General features: G+C 43.8%; 1 protein-coding gene across 1 annotated transcript in view; it reads left to right on the top strand.

Annotated features, from left to right (window-relative positions):
- SPRED2 (sprouty related EVH1 domain containing 2) overlaps positions 1 to 12,932 on the top strand; it is a 58,857-nt gene that overhangs the window by 2,080 nt on the left and 43,845 nt on the right. The window lies entirely within an intron of this gene.

Below are 12,932 nucleotides of genomic sequence, written 5' to 3' on the forward strand. Positions count from 1 at the left end.
CCAAACCTAACCCAATTCATTGGACAAAAATCTGGCGCTCGCCAGCCTTCATCTTGGGGCAAGATACCGCTCCAAATGTGTTTTCCTGCAGGGCTCGGTGCAGAGGTGAGTGTTGGTGTAAAACACTTGGCTCTGATGGTTAGGTGGGGGATTTTTTTTTCCCCTGACTGTAGGCTGCAGTTTGTTTTGGGAGTGAATTTTTCCATGTGCTGCTGCACTGCCATGCTGACAGAGGCTTCAGCTAATGGTTTTCATGTGCGTGGAAGCTCTTGGGTCTTGCCACCTCTGCTGGGGTCACCTGTCAAGCCAGCAGCACTGTGTGCTTTGGTCCCTTAGAGGTTGGAGTGCTGGTGACCGCAGGGAGCCGGTACCCAACCCATTCCCAGGCCACTGGAAGCTTTTTTTGTTGGTGTCTGGATGTGTTGACTTTCAGGGTCAGTGATGCCTCGTGGTCCTTGCCTCAGTGCACATCCCAAGTGACTCTCCTGGAGGCCGTGGTTGGGCTGCCAGAGTTTAGTGCCGGCCTTGGCTTTGTAGGGCACGGCGAGGTGTTTTAGGTAAGCCATGGTTTCCTCTGTAAGCTCCTCGCTTCCAGCCTTGCATTGATTGATAGCGTTGCTGAAGTCAGTGACTCATGGGTTGTTTTTTCATTTCAGTGGTGGGTGAAGTGATTTGATTTTTTTTTTTTCTCCAATATATATGGTGTTAAAAGAAATAAGGACAGGCTCTCCTGATAAGTTTTCTCAAGCTGTCAGAACAATGGTAGTGTAGCACGCTATTTGCCCTAGATATCTGGCTTTAATTTGCATAGCTATTCTTGTTTCACTGGGTGCACTGTGAGCAAATGTTAACAGCCAGATTACAAAAAAAAAAAAAAAAAAAAGGACCACTGTCAGGATGCCTTTTAAAATAACCCTCTTCAAGTAAATAAAAAGCGATTAGGGAAACAAACAGAGTTTAGGATGCTGGAAACTCATCGGTCCCTTCAGAACTGCACCATTTTGGGTCGATACTCAGAGGTCAGTTTGTCATTGCCAAGCCAGCGCCTCTTGCTGCATCTCAGCATTTACTTCTGCTTCCCTGCTCGGCCCTGGCTCAGCCCGTGCCGCCTCGCACGTTGCAGGCTGAGGGCAGATCGGGGATGCCAGGTCATAAATCAGAGCCTGCGAGGCTGGACCTGAGCGCTGGGGGGGATTTTTTGGGCAGAAGACGTGGGCGACCCTACTCCGAAACCATCCTGGCTGGGCTGCCCGTGGCCTTTCAGCCTGCGAGGAGGAGAGAATGGAGCAGAACCCTCTCACCGAAGTGATTCGGGTCGTGGCCGGAGGCTGCCGCCTGCTCGTTCCGATGCACGGTTCCAAGAAAGTCGCAGGAAGTAATTAAATGGAAAAGGTCAGGGAACGAGGAAGTGTCGGTGCTCAGCTTGGCGCTGCTGGGATGGAGCCACGATGCCCTGGCCGGGCTGTGTCCCAGGGATGTCCCCGGGTGTCCCCTCCACTCCAGCACACTCCTGCTTTGCTCCAGTGGGACTGGTCCCCCGGAGCTTTTGAACGAGCTGGATTAAATGGCATATTCATAGTGTTGCTGTGGTGGTGTCCCAGACAGCAAAATACGGTGTGAGATCACACCAGTGTGTTTTTCCAGTCTTGCTCTTGCTGCTTCTTTTTGACCCAAAATCTCATCCCCCCCCCTAACCCGAGCAGACACCAGCGATGTTCGCTCTAAACACTAAATCCAGCAGCACTGCAGATTGCCCATTGTGCTGAAAAAAATTATTTCACTCCCATTTTTGCCCCATTGTGATAATTCTCCTGTAAGTATTACAGGCAGCTCATTCAGCACAATTATTTTGCTGCAAGTTTCAGCCAGGGAGGAAGGCATGGGACACACTGTGTGTTATGACATTATTGCTCGCAAATAGGACAGGAAATGAAGGATTGCCAAAATATAACTGTTTATTTCTTGGCCTGAAAACATGCCTGTTTAAAATCTGACATGTAAGTAGCTGCTTTGTTCGGTCTCTGGGAGAAGTTGTTGTTTATAAGGGAATAGTAGATCTGTCAGATGAAGAAGAGGAGGAAAGAATGAAGGGATTTGCCCTTTCCACTCTTTCTACTTCTGTTTTGGAAATGCCTTGAAAAGAAGTTGTAGGTGGAAGATGTATGGAGAGCGTGTTGGGTCAGACAACTGGAAGGGAAGAGGGTTGCCACAAGAGGAAGGGAGCTGGATTTTTAATTTCTCAGCACATTAGACCCTGATGTGGCCCCGTGCAGCCCATGGATAACCCAGATGCAGCACTGAAAATGAGAAACCAAAGCAACCTGCCTTTGGGCCAGAAAGTGAAGTTTTTTGGTGCAGCTCTCCTCCTTGAGTGCAGTGGGACAGTGTTTGAGTGCGGCACAGATGCTGCACCAGCACTAGAATCATCTTTGACCTGTTTTTGCAGCCTGTTTTTTTATCTCACTGAGGCACACCCTGGAGCGTGGGTTAAAAGGTAGGTTTTATCTACCTGTTTAATTAAATCCTGAGGCTGCAAACAAAAGTGCGTTGTGTGGCAAGGCTCGCTCTTAACGTGGGCTTGGTTTGCTGTTCGCTGGATTTAAACCACAAAATTGTTTCCTGTCGGCCACCAAATTGCAGGGAGATGTCCTCCTTCTTTGGGACCAGGCTGGAAAATAGGAGCTCAGAAATGAGACACAACATAACTACTGGTTTTAGTCACTCATTTTTCTTTCTTACACGCTCTGGCATACTTGAGAAATCGATATATTCAGTTTCCTTCCCTCCAGGAGAATGGACATAGGAACTGCTCCCTACAACAAATTCATTGAAAAGTGTGGCTTTTTTGTTTTTCTCTTTTTTTCTCCCTTTTTAACAGCACAAGGTGATCTTTCTTGCAAGAACTGTGCAGGGGTGGAGAGGGCAGAGAGATCAGTGAAACTAAAAGTACAGCTCTGGAGACTGTGTTTTTGATATATGCCCTGTTTGCTAAGTGGAGCGTTTGATTTTTGTAGGACTTAGGCTTCTAAAGCAGTGGAGAATTTAAAAAAGAAGTAAAATAGAAAAGGTCAGTTGACTAAAAAAGGCACAGATAGACTGTGGAGTTGATTGACAGGAGATAGGAACTGCAGCAGGTCCCCATTTCTGTAGACTACCAAAAGCAAGTAAGAAGCTGTTATCACATAAATCCCAGCTCTGGAAAGAGAGGTCTGCTCCAAGCCTGGCAGCAAGCAGGGCAGGGCAGCATCTCCCAGCATCTTGCTTGCACTGGCCATTTCTTTCCACTTTAACCATAGGTAAACTCAGCTGATGGTTTCTAATGATTTCTTTTTTTCTTTTTTTTTTTTCTTTTTTTTTTTTTTTGTTTCTTTTCTTACCTATTGGTTTTCTGCCAAGATCTTCTGAGTTTTCCTTCCTTCCCGTTTCTCTACCCACGTCCACCCCCTTTCCTTGTCAAATTTCCTTTAATCATTTATTTTTCTGGTGCTTGCTCAGTGCTGTAAACCTGACCCTCTCAAGCTGCAGAGAAATGCAGCTGGGCTCTGCTGGCCACCTTCTCTCTGCATCTGACCCTCACCTTGGTTTTGCACCAGCTCTTGGGAGCAAAGGCTGGGTTTGCCCATGTGGTTTCTCAGGATTTGGTTCCTTGCAAGGCAGGGAAAACCATCTGCTGGATGAGTGGAAGCCATGGAGCTGCAGGATGGAGCTGGGATGAGGGGCAAGCCCTGCTGATGCAGCAAGAGCAGCAAAGCAATGCTGCACTACTGCTGCACTACTGCTGCACTTCTGCCCACCAGCACAGCCGTTCTGGGACGTTTATCACCATCAGATTTACTCCCAAACCTCTTTTTTCTGATTCAGCTTGATGTCAGATAAGTGTTGTGTGGGCAGGTAGGCATCATCTCAAAGTCCAGGAGGATGTCTTCACTCCATCTCATTTTCTGTCTCCATTTCCTTTTCTCTGCTCTCTGGAGGGTATTGTTTTCTTTATTGCCGATTTTATTTCTATTCCTTCATGTGTCACACTTGTCTGGCAGCAGGACTTTTACAACTCGTGCTGCAGGCAAACCCTCATGGCAGTATTTTCTCCTCACTTCAGGGGAAGGTGATCCTTACAACATGCACCCAGTGGAGTATAACACTGTCTGCCCCTGCAGTAGAAGCAGATGCTTCACCTTAAAGTAAGGTGTTTTATCAAAAGCACTATTACAAAACCTGCTTTCAAGGCTGTTGGAGACCTTTCTGCCAGCAGGTTCTACCTGTTGCAGTAGGTCTAAAGTGAGTTTTAACCCAAAGTACTGGTTTTGACTCTGGCCTGCGTGTTCTTGGAGTCTTTGAATAACTTAATTCTTTGACTTTCTTGGCTTGCAAGTTGCACTTCAAGGATTATGTTTTGGGGATTTGTTGTGTCCCTGTCACCCCACCCCCTTTGTTCCCAACTCCTACGTGTAATCAGAGAAGAGATCTTGAGTCTATCAGCTGAGTACTGCTGATGGCTATTCCAGCTAGGAAGGAAGCTTCTCGCTGGCAGGCATGGGGAGGAGGGTTTATGGGACTTTCTTAACGACAGAAGTTGATTTCCCCATCTGTGTTGTTTCCAGAAGTGGGATTACAGAGTTGCCCAAAGTGCAGGCTCTGACAGCAGTGTCTGGCAAGGAGAAAAGCATTCCATCACCTGGAGGCTGCAGTGGTGATGAAGCTTGTTCATTGCTAGCTAGAGCTTTTTGTCCCAGGTACTACAGAAAGGAGTAAAAATGCAAGCCAGAATTAGTGTCTTCAGTGAACTAATCAAAGGATAAATGGGCTTTCAGAAGTAACATTAGGACTCGTTACCTGTGGACATCTCTCCCCAGGAATAAAAGTGTCTTTTGTTGGGAGTAACCACTTCCCCCTCCTTTTTAATAGGTGGTCACTGTTCCACCTCTGCTGCTGCTCTGTGCCAGACTGGCGCTGGGAGATGTGCTGTAAAACCTGATAGCCTCTTTTAATCCTGCGTATGGGAAACACATCTGCCTGCTTGTAGGGACCCGTGCAAGGACAGGAGCATGTTCTGCACATGCACTCAAGTCCCGAGGAGGTCTGGAAACACTTAGGTTGTTGGGTTTTTAACTGCATTATACATACATCCTGTTTGGATAGTCCCATTACTTCTTTTCTTGCTAGCTAGAAGTGGCTGCTTCCCTCCTGTGCATTAAAATGTAGAACATTGCTTGCCTGTTTGAGTAGTTGAGAGCAAGATTAGTTTCCATTGCAATACTTGGAATACACTGAAGGCATTCGTACAGCAGTCAGTTTCAGAACACTGTGGGAAATCACCAAGCTTCTTCCCTAAACACTGGAGCCTGTTGAAGCACCACAGTTCACCTCCCAGTTCCTTGCTGGTCCTCCCCTCACCTGCAGAAAGACATTTCTTAAATGATGTGGTTTTACAGGAATTAAATCCATGTTTAGGATTAGTTGGTGCCACTAGAAGCAATTAGTATCTGAGCTAAATCACACCTGTGTAATTTACCTTTTTTGTTTGAGTCTCTAGACCATTTATGCTTTTTATTTATTTATTCATTCCCATACTAGTGGTTGAAAGCATTTTTCTGGGGGACATACATGAGGTGAAAGAAGGGCATCTCTTCTTTCTGTGTGATTTTCTCCCTTGAGGGATTGGCAGCACTTCTTTTTCTGCAGCTGTAATGACTCCTAACCCATGGCAGGTCCCTGTTTCGAGGGGGACTCTGCCCAAAAAGACACCCATCAAGTTCACCCCCCTCACTAACAGCAGAGAGCTCAGCTTACCTCCACTCGCTGCATTTCTTCACTGACATGTCCAAACACTCCCACCTGGGCTTCCAAGTGCTTGGAAGGCATGCTGGCTGTTCACCTGGTTTTACAAGTGGAAAGGTATGCCCTGGAGCTGAGAGAGGGTTGCTAGCTGTGTGCTTTGGGACGGAAGGAGGTGGGTGAATAGTTGGATCATGCCTTGGTAGCTGTGGGAATCCAGGGCATCCCTCTGGCTGCCCTGGGACCCTGGCAGGGGTCAGGAACCCCCCTAGACAGAGCCCCCAGAGACACTGGCTGTGATCTCTGTCCATGGAAAAGAGTTTTCAATCTTACAGGATGAATTACAAGCTCTGAGTATTTGATATGAGTAATAATTAAGTGTGGCACAAGTGCAAAAGTAAAATTTTAGGATTCTAGATAAGGGGTCCAAAGGGGACAAGATGGAGGAAATTGGGTGTGCCTTGTCCTTTTTCTCCTTCTTTATGCCCTCCATGTTTCACTGTAGTGTTGGCATTTTTCTATTAATTTAGGCTGAAGACACACTGGTCAACGTAGATAATAGATATTAGCACATTATTGTAAATACAGCACACATAGTTTCTCGTATATAATGTTTGTAACATCCCACTGAAGGCAGAGCCCCAAGACAAACCTGTGGCAGGGCAGCAGAACATATTAGAAATAAGCAAAAATAAACAACCTTAAAAACAACACAAACAAATTATAGTTTCTTCTTTAGCAACGAAACAAAAAGAAACTTTATACAATCTCAAAATCATCAATACCTACAAATTCCAACAGGTAGCGATCAGCCTGCTGGGCTGCTCATCACCACATCCATCTTTGTAAAACCTTGAGGGCTCTGAGGGGGAAAAGTATCCAGGTTCTAATACTGGAGAGCTGTTTCTTTTGTTTTCAGTGATCCAAGGGATGCCATAAAAGAGCTGCTGGAAGGCATCAGCAGAACTGGGGAGTGCAGTCAGTGCTGCTGTGGGGATCTGGCTCTGGGGTTGCAATTATTTACAAACTGTCTCGTTCCTAAAAATTATGTAGAGATCTGAAAGTATTGCCTGGGTTAATTTAAAGCATGCTTGGAGGCTTATGGGTGTGTAATTTAGTTTTTGTTCAATTACTTACTTTTGCTTTATTTATTTGTGTGTTTACCGTGATGCTTGGATCTTTGTACCATCATTCATCTGTTCTGTGTGGGTGAGGGTTTGAGGTCAGAAGTCCAGTGGTTCAGTGGGGTGATGAATGCCTAATTTTGCCTTAGGTACCCCATGCAGTGGGTCTTGATGATGTTGATGAGCTGAGAAGTTCCCCCTCCTCTGCTGGCAGGTTGGCTGTGAAAGAACTGCATGAGAGAGAATTATTTTCATTTTTGAAGTCGTATTAAAAGCCCTGCTTGCCTTGGAGGCAATGGAGGACCAGGGTACAGACACCTCTGTTAGACCTCAGTGTAAATCTCTGTATTTCAGGAGCTTGCTATCCTCCACGTATTTAAAATTTGTTTATAAATTATGGAAAAGCCACTGGTACTTCAGTGGTGGGCTTTTTTATTTAAAATACTGGTGAAATTGCAGCAAAAACTTTATCATTAGAGATTTATAATGCTGCCAACGTAATTCATCCTTGACTGAAACTTGGCATGGGAGTTGTTTAGCTGGTTGCAGCCCATCATTGCTTTACGTGTTGTTACTGTATATCTGCATTTAGTGGCTGTAAAGATAAAAAGGGTTAGGAAATGGTACGGAGTTTTATAAAATAGTAATTCTCATACTTGCATTGCTTGAATGACCTTGTGTTTTTAAAAAGGCACTTGGTGTTTAGTTGAAGTAGAAGAAAAAGAGAGTGCAGAGCTTGTTTTCTGTGTTTAAAAGCAAGAATAAAAGGCTGCAGTACAATTAAGCCATTAGAGCTGCTTAAGGGGAAATTTTCCTTCTTTCTTTTCTGTGCAAGTATTTGGCATTTTGTTATAGTAATACTTCATGAGTGTATTGAATGGCTGGAAAATTACTAAACAGTGCTGGAGATGAGGCTCTGCTTGTTATTTGAAGGAAGTGAAATGCAGAGTTAACCAGATTGGTTAAAAACAATAAATAAAATGAAAAAAATTAAAGGGGTATTGATAGGAGAGGGGCAGGCTGGAGGGAACTGGAAGCACACAGAGAGCACGATCTCACAAATGCAGTCAGGAAGTTCTAGAAATACCCTTTATAAACACTGCATCCTACAGGAAGAACCTTAAAGTCCAAATAAACCTTTTCCCCTTGTGCCTATGTGTACATAAACTCCACTGATTTGGAAGATCTTATCAGCTCAGCGATGTGCCTTTTTACAGTAGTTCCTAAAACAGGTTGTATGATAAATATCAACCTTTCTTCTTTTTTTTAGCTGTTTATCAGGTTTGTTTGTGCTTTTACCAGTTACTAAAGTCTGTGTCTCCCTCTCCCTTACCCAGAAGTCCTAAACCTTCCCAGGTCAGTCTGTCTGGATAAGTGACTGTTTTTGGTTAATATCTTTACAAACACTGGACAGAGTCAGGAGGAAGGTGAGGGATTTTATCTGTTTGACTTGATGTGTACATGGGGAGGATGATCTTCCCCCACCTCAAAGTTATGATTATAGCAATGTGATATGTGTAGAAATGTTTAGCAGACAGCAGATAAAGGGGAGACAGAAATAGGCTTATTTTGATGCCTTGGATAGAACTCCAAAAGAATTTATTGATCCTGGGATTGCCGTGGCCATCTTGCATGATTTTGGGCTGGATAATGTTAAAATATGTGTGCTTCCTTACTGTGATATTTTTACCCAACTTCTCTCCTCTGCTTGCACATTTAAAATCTTGCTTCTCTCCCAGGCTTTTTACTGCATCCTAGGAATAACTGTGTGCCCAGGGACCAGGATCTAGCCAGGGTCTCCCAGTTTTTGGATGTGGAGATAGTGTTTGGTGTGCCAGTGACCTCAGCTGTGCTGATCCTCCCCTGGTGAGCAGCTGAGGAGCCCTTTAAAATTACAGCTGTGATTTTAAATTCACACAGTGAATGAAAAAAGTACAGCTTAACAAAATCTGCCACCAGCCATTAATTTGGTTTGGTTCTGCATGGGTGCCTTTAAGCAAGAGTCCTGAAATAAATTTCCATGCATGCAGAAAAGCCCCCTCTTCATTCCAAATCCCCATGAGCAGAAATGATGCTTCCCTAGAGTTAGTAGCCACATAGACTATTTTAGAAATGGTAATCCTGAAGATCCATAAATTGGAATACAAAAAGTCACCATATGAGGTAGTTTTATCTTGGTTTGGCTATGGAGCACTGAAGTTCTGCAGTGCTTAGTGCTTCTACATCCACGTACTTGGTATTTTCTATATCAGGAAAGCTCTGGGTGAGCTGTAGGTTGGATCAATTAGTTGATAAAATTTGGTGTTCTATCCAAAAGTCATTAAATAATACATCTAGCAGCTTTGTTGCTGTTGGAGGTGTTTGGGTGGTGTTGGTTTTTCTTTTTTCCTCCTTCCCTTGGCTATATCCCTAAGGAAGCGTGGGCAACCTTTATCAGAGTATTGGTGGAATAGCTTCCCCAACCTTTCATAAGGTCAAATAAAAAAATAAACAGCCCTTCTTAGGGGAAGGGAAGGGATGGGGAAAGAAGGGTGTTTGTGTACACTTTCCCATTCATGTTTTAAAGAGAAAATATATAAACTTCTGGAGTCAGCGCTGCGTATCTCGTGCCTTTATAGGAGCTGAGAGTTGGAAGCTTAATTTGTTTTCTCAGTGCTGACTTGGACAAAACCAAAGAGGAATAGCAGTGAGCAGGGGAGTGCTTTGGTGCTTTTGGGTTTGCCTCTGTTGGCCAAACGTGCTGCAGTGATTGAAGCAATGAAATCACAGAGTGATTCTGCTAATCCATCCTTTGGATTGTGAATGTAACTAAGGTTTCTGTGTTGTTTTGGGGTAAGGTGATACAGAGGACAAAATGCATCCTTTTTTCCAGCACTAAAGTGTTGAGATTTTAAAAGGCATACCTTTAATTTAATATAAAGAAAAAAAGTAATAAATATTATTAGACCGTTTCCCTCTTTTGCTTGGTCTCTGCAGCAGGAATGAGAGAAATAATTTCTCACAAGATCATTTACCAGGTTTTGTGGTTCTACATGAGTCTGGTACCCTCCTGAATATAGTCAGCTGCAAGTAGTACTTGCTTCTACATATTTTAAGAAGGAAAAAATTGTTCTAATTTCAGTGCTTGTGATATGAATGGAAGAGGTGGGACTGAAAATGAGCACCTCTGGCTGGACATTCTTCAGCTCATCATTCACCTTGGGTCACAAGTAGTGAGCCCTAGCTATACCTGCTCATGGTGTGGGTATTGAAACCAGCCAGGTGCTGCCTTTATCCACTATAAAGAAACCCCTGCCCTGCAAGAGGCATCTGGATCTGTTGTCTCCGACCAGTTGTCTATGGAAGAGGTAGACACTATATAACATGAGCTGTTTGTTGTGAATAATGCTGTAAAGAACTCAATAATGGGCTCCAGTGAGCTAGCTGAATGCTGCTGGCTGCAGAGAACATGCCTGCATTTGGAAGAGGTCTCTTAAAATGGTCAATATTAATTCTCCTTCACTTGAGAACCGAACATCAAAGGCAGATCCTTCACATCCTCTCTCATCTTTGTGTGAAAGTGACTCTCCAAATTTTAGCATGCATTGAAAATACTTGGAGGTACCTCCTGATGTTACTTCTGAGTGTGGTTAGCACTAAGATTTATTTTACAGTGGATATTGAAGTAAACATCCCTGTATATGATGAGAGTAGTGGGAAGAGGAGGCAAGAATGGAATCGCAGAGAAATTTATCTTAATTGGTGATGGCTCAGCAGAAAAAATACAAATTTTTTTTAAGTGATTAATTTCAGCTTACGGTTTTATTAACTACCATTATGTGAATTTGGGCCAGTTGGGTCACCCTTTGCTACAGAGGCCACAAGGATGTGGTGGCTATTTTTCTTAGACCAAAAGTGAATCTTCTTTGTGTCTGCAGATGGTGTTTTCCAGTGTTAGACAGTGACTCTTCCTTGGCTTATCACTGTGGGGTGCATTCCTTACCAGATACAGAGCACCTGGCTATTTCCTTACCTGTTAAGCCTTATCATATCTTGTGTTCTGGATTCTGCACTCTTTTAAGCTCTCATTTCCTTAGGTGGATGGAAGAAATGTTTATTCTTTCCCTTTATTCTATTTCCATGTGTGACTTTTGTCAGCGAGAAGCTCCTGAACTTCTGAGTAAAGCCAACTCCTCAGGACAGAAAGGGGAAACTCCTTGAGAGCGTTCTGCAGCGTGGAAATGGCCCACATAAAAGCACATTTGTACATTTTGTTACACGGGGGAATTCCTGGCCCTACCCAGCCCTGAGTAAACAGCCAGGGAGAGGCGGCTGGAGCGTGACGGATGGTGAAAAGCGTGGAATCCACGGTGCAGAGCAAACAGGGAAGGGAAACCTGGGATTAAACTTAGAAGCATTTAAAGCACAAAGAAGTGGAAAAGGCACCTCAGTATTGTGCTTGGGAGCCACTGGGATGGTTTAGGAGCTGTTGGGTGCAAGGAAGGCAGGAGGGAGGCCAAGGGAAAAGTGGCTTCCCAAAGAGTCCTCCCAGTGCAAAGCTAGGGAGAGAGAGATAAAAGCAAAGCTAGGCTTTTAAGCTGGGTTAAGGCAGAGCTGTCTGGTGCCTGAGCCTCTCCTCAAGATCTCACGTAGCAAGGACAAAAAAATGCAGAACGGCTTGTTGAATTTGTTGGGGTTTTTTTAATCCATTTTCCTTGTTAATGCATTTCGAGACACTTGATAAGTGTTGATTGTTGAAAGAAGTAACTGCTTTGGGGTGTTTTGATGATTTGGTGTTTGGCTTCAAATTCTGGACAGCAGAAAGCTTAGGGAGTTTATAATTATTCTCAAAGATGCGTTATATAAGGTCCAGGACAGTCCTACCTGTAAACTGCCAGAGCTGTCCTTAGAGCTCCCTACGTTAGTGAGATGGCAGAAAACCAAGGAGGACTTTCCTTGGATGGCTTCAATGGGATTGTCCTTGGCTGAGCACCTGTTCCAGGTATCTCTTGCTGTCTAATTCATAAAAGGAATTTAGAAACTCTCTTGACACCTAAGGGAAATCTTTGAATCCCAGGAAGAAACATATGACTGGAGGGAGGATGAAATGTGGCTTGTAGGAAGGTGCTGCATTACAGAGAACATGAATGAGTTTCTTCAGGTAATTGAATAAATAAAAGTTGAAAGGTTTGTGCTTGTTTACAGCTTGTATACGTTCTTGCTATCTTATGTGTATGTTTTTCTGAAAACTAGACCTTAAATATGGGGGAAAGAAATGCATAAAAAGCTAAAATCCATTCCCTGTATATTAATTTTACTTTGGAACATTTTAAATACAGGAACTTTTTTTGCAGCACTGTGATTTTGTCATTCATGAGCTAATTAAAATGTTAAATACACTAACCTCTTCTGTGCTTAAAAAATATACTTTCTTCTGTATGTGATAACTTCCTCTCTACAGGATAAGCCTTAGTTTTGTCGAGAGTGCCTTGTTGGCATCTCCAAGGCTTGTGCAGGCTGTTCCCCCCATGGTGTTGTCCATGGTTGTACCTCCAGTTTTGTGAATACTTTTTGACATTCAGCTCCTCTGCTTTATGGGTCATTTGCATGCACTACTCAGTTCATGTCATGGAGCAGGATTGTGGCAGAGTGGATTTTTTTTTTTTTTTTCCTGTTTCTTTAGCTAGGCAGTGTGCTGACTCTTCTTCCTTTTGGCTAAAATTAAACCTTCTCTCCACCCCACGCTGCTCTCCCATCCTGGACTTCTATTACACGAGGCATGAGAGACATGCAGAGCCAGACCATAGGTTGGCATGAAGTTTCAATTAACTATCAAGTTTTTTTAGCTAGGGATATGATCTAATTAAGCTTGAAGAGTATGCTTGCCCCAGGTGAATAGAAAGCTTGCCTGAACAAGCATTGTGGCACTGCACAAATATCACTCCCTATCAAGAAAAGCTTAATTTTATCCCTTCAAATCTGAATGGGATGTAGCACCTTCAGCAGCCCATGGGTGCTGGTTAAAGTTAATAAAAGCAGCTATTTGGAGACAAT

Source organism: Taeniopygia guttata, chromosome 3 (genome assembly GCF_048771995.1).
Source record: "Taeniopygia guttata chromosome 3, bTaeGut7.mat, whole genome shotgun sequence".
In the NCBI taxonomy this organism is placed as follows: Eukaryota; Metazoa; Chordata; class Aves; order Passeriformes; family Estrildidae; genus Taeniopygia; species Taeniopygia guttata.